Source organism: Pseudorca crassidens, chromosome 10 (genome assembly GCF_039906515.1).
Source record: "Pseudorca crassidens isolate mPseCra1 chromosome 10, mPseCra1.hap1, whole genome shotgun sequence".
NCBI classification, from domain to species: domain Eukaryota; kingdom Metazoa; phylum Chordata; class Mammalia; order Artiodactyla; family Delphinidae; genus Pseudorca; species Pseudorca crassidens.
Genome location: NC_090305.1, coordinates 50,688,252 through 50,709,531, shown reverse-complemented (window position 1 = coordinate 50,709,531; position 21,280 = coordinate 50,688,252). Strand labels below are relative to the sequence as shown.

Here is a 21,280-nt window from a genome sequence, read left to right as displayed (position 1 = left end):
AGCGGCTGGGCCTGTGAGCCATGGCTGCTGAGCCTGCGCGTCCGGAGCCTGTGCTCCGCAACGGGAGAGGCCACAACAGGGAGAGGCCCGCGTACCGCAAAAAAAAAAAAAAATACTGCAGGTGGGAAATCACCAAATCATGCCATCACCTTAATGTTTAAGAAGAGATCCAACTGCAAATATTTCATTTATTTTTTTCTTTTTTTTCTTTTTTCTTTTATATTGGAATATAGTTGATTTACAATGTTGTGTTAGTTTCAGGTGTACAGCAAAGTGAATCAGTTATACATATACATGTATTCATTCCTTTTCAGATTCTTTTCCCATACAGGTTATTACAGAGTACTGAGTAGAGTTCCCTGTGCTGTACAGTAGCTATACAGGTCCTTGTTGGTTACCTACCTTAAATATAGTAGTGTATATATGTTAATCCCAAATCATTTATTTTTTTCTTAAATTTTCAGAGTAGAATGAAAAAGAAAAAAGTCACTTACATTCCTGCCTCATAATAGTAACAACAACAATAATAGCTAACATCGTACTCATTACAACCCAGGCACTATCCAATGAGTTAATTCAGGCTTTCACAGTTATTAACTGATTCAATAAATTAAAATTTTAATTTTTTTCAAATATTCTTTCAGTACTTATCCCATAGGCTCATAAAATATCAGTCATTCATTCATTCAACAAACATTTTCCAAGTACTTACTACACGCCCAGCACTATGCTAGGTTCTGTGGTTTCCACGCTGAACAAGACAGAGGGAACCAACAGTCCCTGAGGAAGATAGACAATTAAAAAGTGCTACCGGGTGAGTGTGGTACCCACTCAGACAGGGGAAGGCAGGGAGGGTGCTGTGGAAGCACAGAATTGGGACTCCAAACCCATCCAAGAGGGGCTTACCATCCTTGCAAGCTATGATCTACACTGAGTCAGCTGGTGGATGGGAGGTAGAGGAGGACAGGCATGTACCACTATGACCAGCAGGCAGTGCTCAATGTTTAGGCTTTGTCCTGAGGGGAATGGAAATCCTTAGAAGGGTTTTACACAGTGAAATGGCACCATCAGATTTTCTTCTGCAGAGAACTAGAAGAGCTGGCAGGGAGGCAGGAGTGGGAATAACAGGGAAACTGGTTAAGATGTGAGTACAATAATCTGAGCAAGAGATGGCAAGGGGGTAAAAGGCAGAGGAGTAGAAGCATCAGTTCAGGGGGTAACAGACAAGGAGTCAGGGATAATGCCTACACCAGGAGTCCCCAACCTCCGGGCCGTGCCTGTTAGAAACCCGGCCTCACAGCAGGAGGTGAGCAGCCGGCGAGCAGCGGGGCGGGCGAGCAAAGCTTCATCTGCTGCTCCCCATTGCTCGCATCACCACCTGAACCATCACATCCCCACCCCCACCCCCCCACTGCCCCCCAGTCCATGGAAAAATTGTCTTCCACGAAACCGGTCCCTCGTGCCAAAAAAGGTTGGGGACCACTGGCCTGCACTTTTCACTGGGAGCAGACGGCTCAGTCTGATGACTCAAAAACACCAGAAAAGAAACACATATGACATTGTTCTGTTTTGGCTGCAGCCCGTGGAGGGAGATGGGGAACAGACGAGGACGAGTTTCAGACACAAACAGCTGGGGGACCTTTGAAATATCCAAGTGGACTCTCCAGAAAGCACTCAGCTCTACAGGGCTGAGGCAAGTTGGAAGAGACTGTTTTGACAGTAGTAACTTATTAAAAATAATGAAAAGTAAAGAGGCCCTGGGTAACCACTGGGCTGCCCATATTTAAGGGTCAAGCAGAGAAAGAGAGGAGACTGGAAGGCAGAAGGACCTCGGGGCATCACAGAAGGCAAAGGAACCAAGACACTGACCCTCTGTATAGAGATCAGGGTCCACTGGACCCAATTTTAATTTCTGAGTTTCTTTCATGAGTAGCTCTAACCAATATTGTAAAGATAGTTCATGATTTTCATTTTTTCTTAGAGGCCTTCCATAAAATCACAGAAAACATATTTTGCAATACAATAAAACTCATTTCTATCTTGCAATTATCATATAGGTTCATTGCATCTTTGTGTAAGGCTAAGACACAATATAGACTCTTAATGATCTTAATGAAACATTTTACTATATTATCCTAGAACTTATTTCATCATGACTCAGCAATTATTCCCAACTATGCTAAAAAAGGCTAAAATAATATGAAAACAAAATGATAGAATCACCTAGAAAAATGATGCCACAGTGAAATAAACCTTCATTATTTTATCAGTTTTCTTATTGTACTGCTTGATGTATTACATCATCACTCATGAATACATAAAAGTAGTCTTTTGGGTTTTGCTTTCCTTGAACACAGTTGAGATTTGAGATTTTTTTTTTCACTTTCTGATTACGTTAGATAGAATAGCCCCTAAAAATGTCCAAATCCTAATCCCTGGAACTGGTGAATATGTTAGGTTACATGGCAAAGGGGAATTAAGGTTACTAAGCAGCTGACCTTCAAATAAGGAGATTATCCTGGATTATCCAGGTGGGGCCCAAGTAATCACAAGGGTCCTGGAAAGTTGAAGAGGGAGGCACAGATGAAGAGGAAGAGACGTGATGATGGAGGCAGGGTCAGAGGGAGGTTATCCTGCTGGCTGTAACAATGGAAAAAGAGGAACACCAGTCAAAAAACTGGGTGCCTTGTAACAGACTGAATGTTGGTGTCCCCACAAAATCCATATGTTGAAACCCCACTGCACCCCCACTACCCTGCCACATGATGATATTAGGAGGTGGGGCCTTTGGGAGGTAGTTAGGATGAGATACAGTCTGGAGGGTGGTATCCTCATAAATGGGGTTAACGTCCTGATAAGAGTCAAGGGAGAGAGCTGGCTTGCTCTCTGCTCTCTACCATGTGAGGACACAAAGGTCTGCAGCCCGGAAGAGGAACCCAACTGTGCTGGCACTCTACTCTAGGACTTCCAGCCTCTAAAGCTGTGAGAAATGAAGTTTTGTTGTTCATGAGTCCTCCATTTGTTATTTTTGTTAGAGCAGCTCTGCTAAGACAGGCCTCTAGAAACTGAAAAAGGCAAAGAAATGGATGTTCCCATAGAGCCTCCAGAAGGGAATGCAGCTCTGCCAACATCTTTTTTTTTTAAATTATTTATTTATTTATTTTTACTTTCTATTTTTTTTGTGTTTTTGGCTGCACTGGGTCTTAGCTGCAGCGTGCGGGCTCTTCGTCATGGCACTCGGGCTTCTCTCTAGTTGTGGCATGCGGGTTTTCTCTTCTCTAGTTGTGGTAGGCAGGCTCCAGGGTGCGTGAGCTCTGTAGTTTGCAGCACATGGGCTCTCTAGTTGAGGCGCACGAGCTCAGTAGTTGTGTGGCACGGGCTTAGTTGCACCGCGGCACGTGGGATCTTAGTTCCCCAACTAGGGATTGAACCTGTGTCCCCTGCATTGGAAGGCGGATTCTTCACCACTGGACAACCAGGGAAGTCCCTCTGCCAACATCTTGATGTTAACCCAGGAAGACCTGTGTCACACTTCTGAACTACAGACGGTAATGTGACAAATCTGTGCTGTTTTAGGTTACTGAATGTTTTTAATTTGTTACAGCAGTGATAGTAAACTAATACACTGCCTATAGTAGAAGAAAGAAAACTGACAAAAAGATGATTCCCACGTATTAGATGAATCAGAAGATGAATGTGAAGAACTGAAAGCAGCACTCCAGACTCTGATGATGGTGGTGAAATGGATCTATAAACACAACCACAGACTAGTACCTTCAGATGACAGTATCCCAGGTGAACTTTCTCAAAATCAGGACCTGATGAGTAAATAACATACTTTGAAGGACAAAAAGGAAATATGGCATACTCACCCCATCAGTCATTTGACAAGAGGGACATCTCATGCACATGGCGTCCTGTAACAAGAACCTGTACATCCCACGTGCTAGGGACACACGGCAGTGTTCTCCCTCATCTTTTATGCTGAAGTATATGTGACCCAAATGCCTAAGGCTGGCTTATGAACAAAGATGACTAGAAGGAAATAGTATTTATGGGATGTATAAGTCAAAAAACTAAAAAAATTTGAAATTATGGAGCAAAAAGCATGACTATCCTCTCGTCAAAAAAAATTAGTAGCCAAAAAATCAAAGTTTTCAAAAACGTATTTTATGGATGCAAGTATAAGAACAAGGATTGCTGGTGCAGGGGGACTGACTGGAGGTGTGTTGGAATCTGGAGCAATACTGACAAGATAGGTGTGTTCCAGGTCCACAATGAATTAGTTTCATTCAAACACATTGTATATAAAACTTCGAGTTTTATGAATATGAATTTCAAGTATTAAACTTTCATAACAGGGAAACAGAATAAAAATTGGAACTTGCTATGTTTAATTATTATTAAAATTTCTAAGGTCACTCTCCCTTTGTTCTTCCATAAATTTTTTTGAATATGATTTTTAAATATAAAAATAAATAAATAAAAGGTATCCACAAATGACTATCTTTTCTGGGACAGTTTGGGTTAAAGAAGGCATGGTCAGGCTTCCCTGGTGGCGCAGTGGTTGAGAGTCCGCCTGCCGATGCAGGGGACACGGGTTCATGCCCCGGTCTGGGAAGATCCCACATGCCGCGGAGTGGCTGGGCCTGTGAGCCATGGCTGTTGAGCCTGCACGTCCGGAGCCTGTGCTCCGCAACGGGAGAGGCCACAACAGTGAGAGGCCCGCATACCGCAAAAAAAAAAAAGAAGGCATGGTCATTATTGCTGAATGCTAAGATGAGGAGTGAAAATCACCTATTGGTTTTTATGTTAACATCTTATGAAATTCTGCTGTCCGGAAATATCTTTGATTCACATAAGGTCAGAGAGAGGATTAGAACAAATAAAAATCATTGCTCCTTATCACTGATGCATTAAACATAGCTTTTATTTCCAACTTTTACTTCCAGGACAGTTATTTCTTTAATCAAGTGTTCATTAATTACAAAATAGGGTCCCTAACTTCAATGTGTTTATAATACAGTGATAGATGCACAAAGCAATTCAATAATACCAAACAGTTGTGTCTTCACTGGGTAAACTTGGGTTTGTAACCCTCTAAACCCTGCACACGTGGCTACCAAACAAGGTTTGAAATGTGCCTACTCCTAATTTTGGCGTTCTGTTGGTATAAAAGACATACTGGATTGTGGGAGCTTAGGATGGAAAAAGTAACATAAACTACCTTGTTCATAGTTTTTATATCGATTGCATGTTAAGTAGATAATATTTATTTACTATATAGATTAAATAAAATATTTAAATTACTTTTACCTTTTAAAAGTAATGTCACATTTAAAAAATGTGGCTACTATAAGTTTAAAATTATAAATATAGTTCACGTTATATTTCTATGGTCCAGTAAAACTTCCTGCAATGATGCAAATGTTCTCTGCACTTTCCAATAGTGTAGCCACTAGCCACATGGGACTACTGAGCACTTGAAATGTGGCTGATGCAACTGAGGAACTGAATTTTTCTTTCTAATTAAGTTAGTTAAAGTGACATGTGCATAGTGGCTGCCATTTTGAACAAGGCAGCCCTGGACATGTTTAGTTCCCTGTACTTCAGGTGAGTCGCAGACAGGCAGCTGGTGATGAGCTGCTCAGATTCTTTATCTCCATTTACTGGAATGGAAGTTCAATGGGAATAAAATGTGATTCCGACCAGGAGCCCTTAGTATGTAGCACTTGGAACGAGATGATCTCTGTTTATGGAGAACAAAGGGCAATAATACATTAATGCTGAGCCGGGTCTATATCTCCATTAGAATAAACTGTCTTATTTCAGGTGGCCTTTTTTTGTTTTTCCATTTCCTATGTGATTTCATGATTTTTTCTTGCAAGGTATTTAAAGATGTTAATAGTAATAGGAATAAAATCAAAATAATAATGGCCACTGAAATATACTATTTATTATACACCAGACACGAGTACTTTATGTTTATTAGCTCACGTGAATTTTTACAAATAACAGATAAGCACTATTATTATCTTCATTTACCAGACAAGGAAACCTGAGCTTTGAGTAGGTGACGTCACACATTTCCAAGACACACAGTGTGGCAAGGACTGGCCTGGAGCTAGGCCTCTTTAATTCCTGAAAAATACTTGTAACGACTATAGAATCCCACTTACTCCTTTCCACAATCAGAACACAGGAAAATCCTCCACACCCAGCAGAAATCCCCAGGGTCACAGGAGAGCTGTAAGCCCCACCAGTCACCTCACATGAGGTCACAACTGGGACCGGGAAGTGAGTGGGGATGGCTCAGCCCCTCCAGTCACCACCACAGGGAAAAAAAAAAAGCTACAGGGCTTCCCTGGTGGCGCAGTGGTTGAGAGTCCGCCTGCCGATGCAGGGGACACGGGTTCGTGCCCCGGTCCGGGAGGATCCCTCATGCCACGGAGCGGCTGGGCCCGTGAGCCACGGCCACTGAGCCTGCACGTCCGGAGCCTGTGCTCCGCAACGGGAGAGGCTACAACAGTGAGAGGCCCACGTACCGCGAAAAAAAAAAAAAAAAAAAAAAGATACAGCTTATGGCTCTGATTTCTTGCTCCTGAGCAATCACCTAAAATAAAATAACACCAGATACCTCACCCTCTGGCTCCACACCTCCTTTTCCAGAATGCCTATAAAAGATATTTAAATATTTAAAATAAAACTTGTAACTACTTAAAATAAAACTTTTAAATATTTAAAATAAAACTTTTAAATATATAAAATAAAACATATTTAAATATTTCAAATAAGGATTTTACACATTAGAAAGTGGCTTCTCCAAACAGTAGACAATGAAATGCTAAATTCTGTGCTTGGGATTCTAAGTGCTATCAGAATTGGAAAGGCAGACGTTAGCACAGCCTAGTGTGCCCAAGGAAAGCACCAAATCACCCCATCTCCTAAAAAAACCTGCATGTGAGAAAGGCTTTCAGTCTCCCCTGATAAGAAAATCCATGCATATTACTGACAATGACAGAGGGGGAGGATTTAGAAAGTGACAAAGCAAGAGAAATTAAATGAATGAGTCTGGTTTACACCACACATTTTTGCTACATGTTCCCTCTTTGCCTGCCCCCAGCCTCCAAAGTTAAAAGACCTATTCAGGAATACACACCCATCAGAGCAACCAACAAGGAAGCCAGCCCCTTTCTGAACATGGAGGTTTCCGGGCTTCCTTGCCATCCCCTAATAAGAAGCAGGATTACACAGAAGCAGTATCAATGCTATAAGTAACACAAATAATGCAAGCAATAAACCAGCCTTTTGTACCTTCCCATTCTAGGAGATGGCTTTACAGACTATTCTGGGGATAAGCATGGGTCAATGGGGACCATTCACCACCACTCATGGAGGGTCCAGGAAAGGACCCTGTTCTAGAGTTCTGGGGTGGAAATGGCCAGAGGAGGAAGGACTTAAAAACCATAAACCCTTCCTCAATTCAGAAAGTCCTTTCTAATCATCTCACTGTGTAAACACTGTGGGAACAGAAAACTCCTTATCGCACAAGGTAGCCAGTTTCATTGGGGTGTGTGTGTGCATGGAGAGGGGGATTTATAGCCTGGAAAACTAGAGTTAAGTCTCCTGCTGCTGCCTTCCTACCAAATACTACAGACAATAGCATTCCTATCTCTTCCTTTTCCTGGCTCAGAACCAATGTGAACACTGCTCCCTCCTTGTTGGATGTAGTTTCCACACTATTGACAAAACCTGCTCACCCTCTTCCTAGTCTGCTGGTTTGTCAAGTTTACTGATGTATCTAACACCTTTGCTTTGCTCCAAAAAAGGATTTGAAACAGCCTGGCATTTCCCTTAAGACACAGCATTTGAAAAGACAGTAAGTTCTTCATATCCAAACACAGGAGACAACTAAAATATAAAAATTACTATGGCTATGCCTTTTTTTTTGAATTTTTGAATTTTATTTTTTTATACAGCAGATTCTTATTAGTTATCCATTTTATACATATAAGTGTATATATGTCAGTCCCAATCTCCCAATTCATCACACCAGGCTGTGTCTTTCTTAATGAAAATAAATACATAAATAAATACATAGCAAAAATCATTTGCAGAGAATCATTAAAAGAATGGCATATCACTAGCCATTCCTCATCCTGTGTTCTCTTAGCTGAGGCAAAAAATACCTTCACATACGTAAAAAATAGCATTTGGCACCACTCAAAGCCACTTATCAGCTTTCTTTTAATCTAACAGTCACACCAACAGCCAGAGTAGAAATACTAAACCACAAAGCACTATCTGGCTGCTAAAGAAAGTGCACTGATTGGGGATGATCTCCAAGACTCAAAGTGAAAACAGCAAGGACACACACACACACATATGTGTACATATGTGCACCTATACAGACAGATGCTTGTGTAACACAGAACGGCTGGGTGGGTTGTGGGGGAGGATATGAGACTGGTGGTGGTGGTGGTCTTAGGAGGAAACCTGGGGCCTGTGGGGAGAACTTCAGAAACACGTTCCTACTGTATTTTGGTAGTTTGTCCATGTGTCAACCTTACAAAATGTAATTTAAAAAAAAGAAAGAGAAGAAAGTAATACCTTTGGGTAGAGGAGAGGGGAGAAAGGAGCTTTGACTTTGATGCGCAGAGTGAAAGGTCATCTCTTGATTTTTTTTCTTAAACAACCCTTTTCCCTTTTCCCGGAATTGCTGCTTAGCGACAACAGGGTGGGGACCCCTCTTTCTCTCACCAAGAACACCCCGTTCATCACACTCGAGGGATACTTCTACCTGGATGGCTTAATTTCATTAGATGCTAGCTGTTCGCAAATACAAATGTGGTCATTCCTTTTTGCAAAATATAGAGCTGCAGAGATCCAACTATTTCCATCCCACAAATGCCAAGTGAAGCAGTCGTCCAAGGTAAAATGACACCATCAAAAGTCACACTCCTGGTTTTATTTTAATTTAACACAGTCACACCAACCGCCAAAATGGAAGAAATCTGACACTGATAACACGTGCTCCCTTGCTAATAAATCGGTCCCAATTCTCAGTTTTAAAGAGGAAAAAAAGAATAGAAGACATGTGATGCTAAATTTAATTAGGCATTTAATAAGTGTAGTATCCCTACTTAACAAGGCAAATCCATCCTTTCCGTTCTGGCTGCAGTTTATTTAAAGACTTTACAATTTTACTACTTAAGGGAGAGTCCTATGGAGGTGTTATCTCACCATTTATATTTTCACAACACTTATGATATTGCTATCACACTCTTAAAATAAATAAAAAGCCCATGCCATGTCGTAGACCAATATAATGTTACATACTCTATTTTTATTTCTGGAAATAAACATTAAAATTTTTCTGTATTGCTCACTTGATTCTTGCAATGTTGAATATTAAAAAAAAAAAGAGTAAAGCTAAGATTTCTTTTTTTAAGTCCCAGGTATTACTTGAAAAGCAGAGGTTTTATCACTTGGATTTTTAAATTAGGTACTAGAAAATATATCATTAGAAAATTCTGACAACAATAGCATCTTATGACAAAATTATTATGCTTTTAATTTTCTATTAAATTGTGATTTATTAGCTTGCTACTTTAAACATTAGACTGGGTACAGAATGAATTTAGTGGTGCATTTAATGAGACAAGCAAGTAGAGGATGAACATGGAAAGATGATTTAACATGGTGGTGCATGAGCTATTTGATAATTCTAACACAGTACAAAAGAAAGCTTCTCTCTAGATTGACCATGGTTCGCTTAACATCACTGAATATCTAATACCTCCAACTCAATTAATTCTCACCTGATTAAGATCAGACTGATATTCAAACTAAATCCAGTCAAGTAGAAATCAATATTTCTGATTTTACTTTTAAATTACAATAGAAATAAAATGTGCACGTCTTCAATATGCCAAGAGTAGCTTTTCTATTCTAGTCTACCATGGCATGGATGACACAGTTGATTAAAGAATTATTCTAATTTGAGCACCAATATGTAGTCAGAATCTGATTAATTTGAACACAGAGATGGAATAAAGTAATTAAATATATCTTATACAGGGCAAATAGAAAATTGACATAAAGTAAACTTGACTTCTTTAAAACAAACTTCACTATTTATCATCTCAAATAGTTAGGAATGTGCTTTTATTACAGACTGATTGCTCTCGGAGGGGAGTCTTGTTTCCGGCACAGATATTTACAAGGTGGGCAAAGAAAAGAAACAGTTCTTTTCAGGTCATCCTCCTTCCATGACAGCCACCTCCAAAAAGCATGCACACACCTAAAAACAACCAGATTACTTTTATGACTTTTCTAGAAAAAGCAGGATGTACTGAGCAGGGTAAAAATGAGTGAATCCTAAAATGACAAAAGGCTGGCACATCTGTAACTTACACAACTAAAGAGAACATGAGATAGATCCTCCTCCCCTTTCACTCTTGAACACTCTTCAAATCCAAGACGGGAGAAGAGGAAAGCCCATTTGTTGGGTTAACTGAACAGAAAGTATTGTTTTGTTTGTTAGCAAACTCAACAATTCAGATGAAAATGACAGAAAAATTGCAAATTTTAAACAATACATTTAACAAAGCAAAATCACAGCTAAATGTACTATTTATTAGAACTGAAAACAATATGATTTAGAGTACTTAAGGCATGTCAAACATTGCTCATTATATATATTATGTTATATATAATATGTAAAATATTAGAAAGATTTTATATAAAATATATGAAGTATATATTATCTATTATATTTAAACCTCACAAAGTAGGTCATTACTACGTACTAAATAATTCATAGGTATTACTTACCTTAGGTGTACCTTTTCTCGTGTCTTAGATACCGTGTCATAGGAAAGAATTTGAGGAACCAAAGAACTATGTAAATTAACCTGGAAATTTATATTTCCAAAACTCATATCCCATGAGAAACAGCCAAACAAGTTACTTATAGACCCTAACTAGGGGCATGAAAATCAAAATTTGTTAAGATATGACACTCTCCAAAGACTTGTAGAATTTGAGGCTGGGGCTGCCTGTGCAGCATGGGAGGTGGACCATCTGCATGTCAGACACAAAAGAATATTCTTGACTTTCATGAAAGACTCTGTCCTATTTTTCTTGAACCACACAGACATGTCAGTTGGATTTTCTTACAACTGAAGCGTATTTTCAGAGAAATATTTTTCTAATATAAACATATACGTATAATGTATTATATATGTATAATATCAAACAGTATATTTATAATATAAAATAATTCATATGTATATAAAATCACAGTGCAAGCACAAAGACTACTAAACCAGTGTACATACCCCATGTTTAAAGGGGCAGCTGTTGCTTTATTCCAGATACTGTCTGCCTTGCAGGAATGGCAACAGAATCCCAGATCTGAGGATTCATGTTTTTTTAAAGCTAGAATTTTTGTTTTATGTAAAATCTCACAATTTTAAGTAGCTCGGTTAACTTTGTTTTCTAAGACACCATGCACAGGAAACACAAAATACAAAACACGTATGTCTGCATAGTGGCTCCTGGTGAAGGCTGATGGTCTGTGTCACCAGCTTGAAAGACTCTCATGAACACTTCAACTCCAGAATAAATACGCACACGTGGTAATCCCCTCAAATCCTACCATCACTCATTCAACAACCACTAAAGCAGAAGTCTCCTAATAATGCTAAATAGCATCGCAGCCCTAGAAACAGAGGAATTAACTAACTCCCCCACCTCCTATTCTACAGACCTCAGCCTTTCTACGGTCCCGCAAGGCCATGATGGATGGAGAACATTCCTTCTGGGAACCAAAAACAGGGCATCGAAATGGGCCCTTCACTGAAAGTCTACATTCCCTCCAAGCCTGGGCTGGAGGGATTCCGTGTGGGTTGCTGAACCTCTCTGACTGTGAGCTCCAAGAAGCACCTGAGCTAAGGAGGGTGGCTTCATTTGGATGGACACTACTTTATAAAATAAATATGGGGATTCTTTTCGCCCTCTATTATATTACCAGACATTTAGTAAGCTAACAAGTAGTTTGTTTGCTGTCCTCCAGAAGTTTCCAATGGAGCAGCAGAGCAATGACATGTAAAACTAAACAGCAATTATGGAAAAATACAACAAACATCACATGGCAGTGGTGATCGCCCAGGAGGGCAAGTGCACTGACTATAGTAAGAGTCTGAAGGGCGGTGGGGGGAGCCCTCACCAGACTGCAGAGAGGAAGCAGGAAATTTAAAGGGCTGTCCCCATGTTTGCAAAGATGGATGGAAGAGTCCCAAGAAATGCAAAACTACAATCTTTACCTTTCTTCTCCTACTAAATAGTCTATTAAACAGTCTGTGAGTACAAATCATGAAATGAATAATTATTTTAAATATTTCTAATAATTTTACATTGTCAGAATCCAATATAATAGCTGTTCATTATATTCATGCATTATGGTGAAATCTAACAGGTCAAATACATGGGGCTTGGTCTTAAGAAGCTACTTTACATAAGATACTGCTAAATAAGACTTTTACTTTTGGTCTATATCTTATTAGTAACTTTCATTAAAATAATAAAAATAAACAGTAAAAATTAAATTAAAACATAAAATATTCAAAGTATAAAAATAAAGGATTTGGTAATTTTCTGTCATAAGAACAGAAGAAAGTAGAGAAAGTGGCTGTCACAGAGTTTTATTCGTTAAATTCCACAAAGAATAATTTTAAAATAGAATGTCAACAGGGTTGATTGAAATAAAGAGAAATAAATTAATGCTAAATAATTACTAAGGAAGTTTTGTTTATGGAAATGAATAATTCAGTGTTTTGCAAAGTAAATTCAAACAGCAGCTGCTTTGCTGACATTAAGCTAAAAAAAGCTTTGGCAAAATGTACAAACTTTAAAACTAGAGAATCATCATATTTTTTAATGTCAAATAGAAAGAGTTATTTCCTGGGTCTTCTGGTTTTAGTGTAAAATATTACACGGTTACAATGGTAATCGACCAACCATTTAAGGAGTCTCCCCATTACATTTTTCATGGGGCATATCTGTCACATTCTAGTTAACTGAATATATGCATTATTCCTGGCCTGTTGAGTCTTGGGACAGCTGGGGGAGATAGGAATTTAGATTTCTAACAGTCTGCTCCTAACCCACTTGGTCCTGGATTCTGTTCAGATCTCAAAATGAATCTATCGTTGCTTTTCACTCCACTGCAGTTTCATTTGTCTCTGAACTACTGGCTCCGTTTATGGGGAAGGAACTCTTCCTCCTTCAAAAAGAAATGAACCCAAACGTAAAAAAACAAACACACTTTAGAAAAACTGCATATATTACAAATTAAGTTCATTTTTACTAAATAATTTATCCATGGTTTTTTAAGAATCAGTTTCTCAAAACAGCAGTAATACAGAAACATGAAAAATACTCTTAAGGACCAATTTGAAATGAAAAAAAAAACACTTCCAAACAGTCACGTAAGACAAAGGGAAAACCAGGTTCTACTTACATGAAAATTTTTTAGGTTTATCTATTGCCTAACGCAAACTGAAGTCTGTACCCCTTTAGTGGATCATGAAAATTTAGCAGATTGCAAACAATATTTGTTTTTAAAAATGAAAGAGAAGAGGAAATAATGTACACCGTGCATTTCATCTATATAAACACATACATAAACACAAAAGTGCATATGTCTGTATACACTGGGTTGTACTTTAAAATGTATTTCTTACCATCAGCCGGGTGAAAAAATATTTTGAAAGCCACTGGCCTAGTCCACGCTAATTCTTATCTTCTACAACAGTAGAAAAAGAACTCAGACAACATATTCTGACTTCATTCTTTTGTTAAATATTTACCATTTCTATATGTACCTATTCTAGGTACTTGGAATAAATGAGTAAAACAAACCAGACTCTCTGTCCTTGTGAAGCTTACTCAAAAGAACAAGACAGGCAAGAAATACAATATTGTACAGCAGGCTAGAATGTAGACAAAGTTATGGGAAAAAAAGGAGAGAGAGGATCCATTTTATGTAGGATCGTTGAAGTAGGACCCTCTGACAATTTCGGGGGGAAAACTTAAAGCGAGTAAAGCAATCAATAACATTTGTATACCCAATGATAGCATAATACAAATACTGTAGTTTCTAATTCCACATATGAGAGCTCAAAAAATATTTATAAGGAAAATGGACATGAGGAAAGAATAACTGTAGATAAGACTAAATTTCCAGAACTGGATTCCTAAACACAAGGCAGGTGCCCCCTCCACCAACCACCAAAGAGAAGGCATAGCTGCTAATGCCAACTACATGGCTCTTGTGGAAATCAGGCAGGGCTTAATTTTAAGATGCCACGAAAATGAAAGTAAAGACTTAAGACAAAAGAAATACATAAAAACTGATTTAAAATCTTAAAGCAAACTGAGCTCAGATTAAAACACATCTATTGAAGAAACATTCAGTAACAGTATTTCTAGGGCAGCAAAGTGTGAAAACGGCATTCTCTATGCCTTCCAGAGTTAGATTCTTTATCTTTGTTTTTCTAAAAAATCAGTAACATACAGTAAACATCTCTGCAACTTCTACCACAGTAACAAAACAACGAAGAAATAAGTTTGGCTAATTAACCCAAGCCTGATTTCTAATATAACTAGTGCCCTGAATAACAGGGAATGTGAGTACTGGCTGATGTTTTGGAATGATAAATCTAGACGTTACCCTACTAGCATCCACTAAGAACTTAAGTCCTCTATTTTGTGTAAGTCAATGAACACAGACAGATTTCCTGAAGAGATGATGGGAAAAATAAGATGAAAGGATGTCAGGTTAAAATGAGTTTTTAACTTGTAAATACAGAGTTTTCTTTCTTTTTATTTATGAAACACAAGCAGTTTAGTAGTTAACTTCTGCTATTCACTACTGTCCATGCAGCCATACAAGTTCTTTATCTTACTTACTTTGCAAAAGCCTATGAAAAACTCTCCTAAATCCATCTGACATCTGAAATGGTTAATAAAAGTTTACTTGTCATATATTGTAGATGGAAGAAATTTATTTCATATAAGAAAAAGAAAATACTGGGACTTCCCTGGTGGTCCAGTGGCTAAGACTCTGCACTCCCAATGCAGGGGGCCTGGGCCTGATCCCTGGTCAGGGAACTAGATCCCACATGCCACACCTAAGAGTTTGCGTGCCACAACTAAAGATTCTGCATGCCACAACTAAAGATCCAGCATGCCGCAACTATAAGATCCCGCATGCCACAACTAAAACCTGGCACGGCCAAACAAACAAACAAATATTTTTTTTAATGCTAAAAAAGAAAAAGAAAGAAAATACTTTCTCCCAATTTTGCTATATAACTCCATATGTGCAACACTAGAAAGCTGTTCAGTAAGAAAATAAAGCAATTACAGAAATTTTTGTATTATCAGTGGGAAACAAGCATGTCTCTTTTTGCAATCATAACACTCGAGTAAGGCTCTCAAAACTGTAATGCTCGTTCTATCTATAATTTTTTTGATGGAATTCATTTATTGTCATTGCCCCACAGTCGGCACTGGCATAATCACTAATGGGCATACATCGTGCTATGGTAAACAGAAGATCCTGGTGCAGCCCTTTCTACATAACTGGGCATTACTATCGTAAAGACCTTTTTTTTTTTTTGCGGTATGTGGGCCTCCCACTGTTGTGGCCTCTCCCGTTGCGGAGCACAGGCTCTGGACGCACAGGCTCAGCGGCCATGGCTCACAGGCCCAGCCGCTCTGTGGCATGTGGGCTCTTCCCGGACCGGGGCATGAACCCGTGTCCCCTGCATCAGCAGGCGGACCCTCAACCACTGCGCCACCAGGGAAGCCCGTAAAGACTTTTTTTTAAAAAAAAATTACTAACTTTACATTTATTTTACCCAATTTTTTTAAGATGTGGACAATATTTTATTTCAGCTTATAAATACGTAGAATTATTTTACCCAATCAAAATGAGTTCTTAAAAAAAAATTATTCTCTTCCCTTAGTTGAAATCCACACAGTTCAAATTTAATCATACGTACAAAATATAAAAGGTCTTAGGGAAAAAATGAACACAGATTTTACAAGACTCAAAACAAGGTTTTGAGTTAAGAAAAAGAATACTTTGAAAAGGTGTATGTTTTGGTTTAAAACCTTATTGTAATGCCTTACATTAGAAATCTAAGACTAAAGCAAATTTCTGCTAAAAGCTGGGTATCTTGCTCGATATGTCACAACCATCTACCTCAGACCTAAGGCGTCCAAGTTCACTGCTTCTGGAGAATCATCTGAAACCAAACTTTCGTTAAGTGTCATCAGACCTCTCTTCAGGGGCCTCTTCAATCACCAATTCCTGCTAATGTCTCCTCTGATTAAAGGTGAAATTTCTGGGCTTCCCTGGTGGCACAGTGGTTGAGAATCTGCCTGCCAATGCAGGGGACACGGGTTCGAGCCCTGGTCTGGGAAGATCCCACAAGCCACGGAGCAACTAGGCCCGAGAGCCACAACTACTGAGCCTGCGCATCTGGAGCCTGTGCTCCACAACAAGAGAGGCTGCCATAGTGAGAGGCCCGCACACCGCAATGAAGAGTAGCCCCACTCACCACAACTAGAGAAAGCCCTCGCACAGAAACGAAGACCCAACACAGCCATAAATAAATAAATAAATAAATAAATAAATAATCAATCTACAGTTACAGAAATCTTGTAAAAGAAAAAGGTGAAATTTCTCAGGGAGAAATACAAATTCCTGCATTTACATTTTAAAACAACATTCAAATTTTAGAAGAGAATGACAGATAAAGTCAATGTGATCCCATGATATGAAAAACAACAGGACACCTGGACCACTCGTATTAAAATCAGTGTCACAATCGCAGTGGCAGCTCACAGCCTATCTGTGCTCTTCTCTGGGGACCACACATTGAGATGGATCTGGACAAATGAGCATGTTCCTAGAGAAAGGGATCAGAAGACTGGGAGGTCTAAAAACCGCAGGGGTACACAGGCCACGTTATGGACTGGCCATGTCTTGGAAACCGACCCAGGGTGTGGGAAACTGGAAATACTTAAATTTAGCCAGAGCCGAAGCTCAAGAAAAAAAGCAAGACTGTGACTAGTAGAGCAGGCTTAAGTAACATCCTGGAAGACCTTAAATGTAAGAGTTTAGACTGGACCCTACAGGCAGTGGAGAATGACATGGACCAAACAGTACACTTCAGCAAGCTCTACCCAGCAGCAATACTTAGTTAGGGTAAAGTTGGGGAAGGAAAGGAAATTTTCTAGATAGAGAAATCTAGTCTATACACTAAGAAAACAATTCACGCAACAGATACTGGGGATAGTTTTGGCTACAAATTGCAGGATATTTCAAGCTCATAAACCCTTCCTCAAAAAAAGTAAACAAAAGTTGTTTTAAAAAAGGAAACACTGGCTAGCTTCCACAATAAAGTAAAAAGGTATAGCTATGGTCTTATACCATAATTTAAAAAGGAATAGTTGAGAAAGAAAGAAAAGATTCTGGCAAGGCTCAGCCCAGCTTCCACCCCCACTTTACCCCCAGAACACACTGGGAAGAGAAAATGAGCTAAGAAAGTCCTGAGAATTCACACTACTAGCACCCCTCATCCTTGAGAGAAGCAGACTAAGGGCATAAACGGGAATCCTAGAGAAAAGGAAAAAAACAAAACAAAACTTCTAGAATAAAAGCCTTCAGCCCCTCAGAGGACCCAGCAGGGGAAGAAGAGCCCCCAGGGCTGCCATTCCCCAGGCTCCCCAGTTAACAGAGATGGGCACCCAGAGGCAACCCCATAGGAAAGAGGACACAGCCCCAAGGGCTATTTAACAGAAACACTGCACTGGCCTGCGAGCTCCTTCTCCCCTCCCTCCAGGCTCCCACTAGGGACGAGAAACATCAGAAAAAGGTGGCAGGAGTGTTAGAGAGAATTAGCCCACAACTTTTCAGAGAAACAGCAGGGCAACTCTGCAAACACACCCTAAGGAAAAGAAGATTCATCTCAGATGTCACACTACATAGGAACTTCATAAAACATAAATTCAAGAAAGCTAGACTTCAAGGAATGGCTGATAAAACAGAGTGAGATGAAAGAAGAGATAAAAATATAGACTGAAGACCAAAACAAACCCATAATAGTGGTAATAAATAATAGGGAATAGAGTAGACACAGCTAAAATTCAAGTGAGAGATTTTACAAGAATGACTTAGGATAATCACCATAAATACAGAGGAAAATTTAAAAAGGTCATGTAAAGGTAGAGAAAACCAAGGTGTGGTAGGCAATTACTGTAGGCAGCTTCTAAGGTGGCCTGGAAAGACCCCAGACTCCTGGCACCCACGCCCTGTTTGAGTCCTGACCCACAGAAACTGAGAGATGATAAATGTGTGCTGTTTGAGGCCACTGAGTTTGGTGTAATTTGTGATGCAGCAAATAACATCAAGTGTTAATCCCATGTCAAAGTTCATGTCAAAGGATGACTGGCATCTTAGAGGTAGAAAATTCAAAAAAGGAAAAGAAAAAAAGATATTTTAAATAACAATTTAAGAAAAGTTCTCTGACATGAAGAATTGAATCTACAAAGCAGAAGGACACAGTATATTCCAGAAAGAACTGATACAGAGCAATAAACACCCGAGATGCCAAACTCAGGGGTAAAGAAAGAATTTTTCTACTATCCAAACACAAAAAGTCAAATCATCCATGGCAAGATGGTTGCAAGGTGGGGCGGGGACCAAAGTCAGGCTGGCCTCTGACTTCCCAGAGCAACATCCAATGTCATAAAACATGAATGCAACATGTGCAAAGTTCTGAGGAGAAAAACATGACCCGACAATTTTACACCCACCCTACATGTCACACACGTATAAGGCAACAAGTAGTCATTTCCAAACATGATAGTAAGGATTCTAGAACCCAAAGATTCTTCTTAAATAAACTATGTGACAATGAAATCCAGCCCATCAAGCAATGGATCAAAACAAAGAAATACAACTAGGAGAAGATGTGGTGAACAATGAATTCATAGTTATAGAAAAGAAGTATTATAAATTGAGACCATGTAAAAATACAACTTACAAAAACCAGGACCCTAAAAGTCAGGATGTGGAGGGAGTATAATAATATTTTCAATACTGTTCATAATTAGAATATGAAATTTAAAAAACACAATGACTCAAGTTTATGAATGGTTTTTATATAATCTTTTCTTAAGATCTGAGGCAAATTTGGAAGTAATACATTTTTTAATCCAGAAAATTTTACCTGAACTTCAGCAAATCTTTCAGTTTAGTTTTGTTTTGCTAAATTCAACTTTTAAAAATCATGTATTTTATGTTATCCCTTCCATATATGTTCACAGAGAGATACCTGTATTTGTGAATGTTGACATTTAGGGTAATTTTGTGGAGGGGGTTTCATACTTTCTATATTCCTTACATTATATAAATTGAGAATTTATAATTTTTATTAAAAGAATGATGTTTTCTAAAAAACTAACAATCAGATGCAGGAGGAGGTAAATAATAGAAGTCTGAATTGGGGCAGAGCTATTGAAAACGGAAAGTCTCATATATTGTTGGAAAGATTCCTGAACTGGGACTAGTTAACCTCAAAAGCTCCATCTAATGCTAAGTTTCTAAGATCACAGAATTTCCCTAAATAAAAAGCTTTGCTACATGGAAATCCCTGTTTTCTATTATATTAGGTCTAGACTTTTTTGCTAGGCTTTCAAGGAGCACCAAAACAGAGTCCTAAGCTAGTCTTATAATTAGGCTAATCTCTGGTCACTGTCCCCAAAAATGCTACATTGTATTCAGCTTTCATGTTTTAACTCCTATTCGGGATACCTTCTAAATAGGTTATTTAGATGTTACCCGTTTATAGGCTATTTCTTCCCTAATAGTTAATAAGATAAACAAACGGAGTTTAGAAAGAAAAAAAAAAAACTATCTAAATCTAACCTAGCTTCAAAGTCTATTTGTTGCATAAGATTCTTCCTAAATTCTTGGAATTTAACTAAAATTTTCTTTCAGAATTCCTAGAGCATTCATACTTTCCCATATAAAAACTTAACTCTAAATTAATGTTGCTTTGTAAATTATATTAGTTAACTAAAAAAAAAACACTTAAGCTAAAAGAATATAAAAATTAAGAATATTAGGTTAAATATAATGTTAAAAAATTTTTTTAGAAATATTTTTAATTATTTAATTTAAAATATTTTAAATAAATCTGATTCAAATAAATTTGATTTAAAAGTATGTTCTAGGGCTTCCCTGGTGGCACAGTGGTTGAGAGTCCGCCTGCCGATGCAGGGACACAGGTTCGTGGCCGGGTCTGGGAAGATTCCACATGCCGCGGAGCAGCTGGGCCCGTGAGCCATGGCCACTGAGCCTGCGCGTCCGGAGCCTGTGCTCCGCAACGGGAGAGGCCACAACAGTGAGAGGCCCGCGTACCGCAAAAAAAAAAGTATGTTCTTAAACCTTTGATATTTCATACTAGGATTTAAAAAGATAATTTTATGCATTTATATGGAATGCCATAGTTTACAAATTGTTTTAATGCTCATTTTTAAATTTACTTCCAAAAATAATTTTACAATGATAATTATCCACAAAACCGCTGAGTACATTCAAAAACTAGAAACTTTAAAAATCAAAAGTATTTTTAAAAAAACTATGTGGCAGTAAGAAACAATTCATGGAACTTCATAGATTTATCACAGAAACATATTTACCATAATCCTCTTTAACAACAAAAAAACTACATCTGCACATAAGCAGCTAAAGCTCTCGTATTTGTTTTTCTCTCAACCATGACTAAAATGTTTGTATTCTTTGTTTTAATATTCCAACATATTCGAATAGCAGCTGTAGTTCTGGATTTCCCCCTTAATAGTAATTATAAAATCTAAAATTATTTTTAACTGGCTCCTTGAATAAGACCTAAAACTTTGTTAATAAACACTTAATTCATTTACAGTAATGAGAAAGAGCAGGGTAAGTCAGTGTAAAGATGTATACAGTTTAACTATATTCTTAAGAACAGGATTTCCATATATTTCTACCACAAGATGGAGATAAAGTAGATATATTTACATATTTCAAAAATACATAATTTTTATTACAGCATTTGATATCACTTAGCTTGTAATAAAGGCTGATCTTTAAGATAAATAGAAAGGTAAAAGTATTTCATGTGTGATCCGTTTCAATTAGTTATTTCCAAAATAT

At 38.3% G+C, this 21,280-nt stretch overlaps 1 protein-coding gene and 1 long non-coding RNA gene across 10 annotated transcripts in view; both read right to left on the bottom strand.

Annotated features, from left to right (window-relative positions):
- CMC1 (C-X9-C motif containing 1) overlaps positions 1 to 21,280 on the bottom strand; it is a 130,000-nt gene that overhangs the window by 9,063 nt on the left and 99,657 nt on the right. The window lies entirely within an intron of this gene.
- LOC137232184 (uncharacterized) lies at positions 761 to 2,519 on the bottom strand. Its single transcript, XR_010946899.1, has 3 exons — positions 2,499 to 2,519; positions 907 to 1,016; positions 761 to 780 (listed from the first exon to the last, which is right to left on the bottom strand). It is a non-coding gene; the product is annotated as an uncharacterized lncRNA (long non-coding RNA).